The sequence below is a fragment of the Echinops telfairi genome, unplaced genomic scaffold (genome assembly GCF_000313985.2).
Source record: "Echinops telfairi isolate 266 unplaced genomic scaffold, ASM31398v2 ScPeMD7_5868;HRSCAF=6743_1, whole genome shotgun sequence".
NCBI lineage: Eukaryota > Metazoa > Chordata > Mammalia > Afrosoricida > Tenrecidae > Echinops > Echinops telfairi.
This window is the reverse complement of record NW_022109768.1, coordinates 12,806,847-12,808,498: the sequence shown is the minus strand read 5'-3', so window position 1 is coordinate 12,808,498 and position 1,652 is coordinate 12,806,847. Positions and strand designations below refer to the sequence as shown.

Sequence of the window (1,652 nt, the reverse complement as noted above, 5' to 3'; positions counted from 1 at the left end):
ATGGGGAGCTAATAACGACGAGCACAAGAAACAACGGAATGTTCTAAAACTGATTGTGATGATGATCCTACAACTTGTCTTATGTGATTGAACTATCGAATTGTATGATATGTAAGTTACATGCCAATGAAACTATTTAAAAGAAGGAGGAGGAGGAGAAGAAAAAGAAAGAGAAGAGCTAGAAATGGAATGTGACCTTTGCACCCCAAGATCCCTACACTGAACTTTCCGGACCCAGGAGACAGAGGGCTGTCATATGAGAGACGGTGGAGAAACAGAGGCAGCAGTCACAAGAGCCAAAGACTGAGTAGTGGATTCCAACCTCCTACAGTGCAAACACAGCTAACTGCCTCAGGGTGGAAGGATCACTGTGGAGTGAGCTGCTTCCAGGCACTTAATTGGGGATCTGCGCTCACTGACCCACAACTGTGTACATTTAGGGCACTGCTTGTGAAGTGTCCTTTGGGTAAGGTGACCAGATTTTAACATTGGTAAAGCGGGACACCACTGATAAAACTCATATCCTGGCGAAATAGCCACATGGCAGCCGAAAACCATATACCCTAGCTTGTTGTGCATTCTTTCCAAAAATGAGGATTTTTTTACAACGCCGCAGGACGCGGGAAAAATTGTTGAAAATCGGGACTGTCCTGCCAAAAGCGGGATGTCTGGTCACCTTACCTTTGGGGCATCTCTTGGTGATGTTAAAAGAACTCAGTAACACTGCCTGATTAGAGCAGATACCAGGGGGTTGTGTGGCAGAGAGGCTAAGGGCCAGAAAGATGTACCTGTGGACAGGGCTGAAAGGAGATGACCCTGGCCCAAAGAACTGTATCCTGAGCCTTCCTAATCCTAAATTGCAACTTCCCTTTAAAAGCCCATAATTGTGAGTATTGTCAAAGAGTTCTCTGTGGGCATTACAATGAGTTATGGAACACAGCAGAAAAAACGAGAGGGCACCTTGTAAGGGATGGTTGATGTCAGAATTGTTGAAGAGGTTGGGGGGTGGAGACCGCCCCTTTGAAGGAATCAGCTTTGAGCTGATGCTGAATCTGAGTCTCCTTCCCCCTTGTGAGGTCAAAGGAAGTCAGAGGTAGCCCCCATGCCATTCTGCTACCATCCAAAGATAAAGCCACGGGGATGTGAAAGTCTGTGCTCCGAGTCAGCCATGCTGTGTGACACCTTTTAGATTGAACAGGAAAATAAGTTACTGAGGCCTTTCGTCATGGGGGGGCGAGGGTTTCAAATATACTAAAACAGGTTGGCTTTAATCACCTGAAAATTTAACTTTTAGCAATTTTCTAGATCTCCCATCTATATAAGAGAAGCTGCCCTCACTGCCAAAAGTTTTTAAAAGGGGGGGCTACAATTAGAATTTTTAAGTTGTATGATATTTTATCTATATCAAATCACGATCCACTGAAATGTTGATGTGCTTTCAATAAAGATTAATTCAAAAAAATCTTAAATCCACCAACTGGCACATACAAGAATTTCAACTGTTTTGATCTAATGACACTAAGCAAATTGCTATTAATTTCTTACTTTCCAACCTACTGGTCAATCAGAAACACAGTCAGAATTGCTGATGAAAAGACAGATCAAAGGAAAGGTGTTTCCGTAATACATTTCATACCCTCATCCTCTAAACA

The 1,652-nt window shown here is 43.2% G+C and overlaps 1 protein-coding gene across 1 annotated transcript in view; it reads right to left on the bottom strand.

The window, feature by feature from the left end:
- Positions 1 to 1,652, bottom strand: part of ZNF827 (zinc finger protein 827) — a 190,477-nt gene that overhangs the window by 134,195 nt on the left and 54,630 nt on the right. The gene's annotated exons all lie outside the window — the stretch shown is intronic.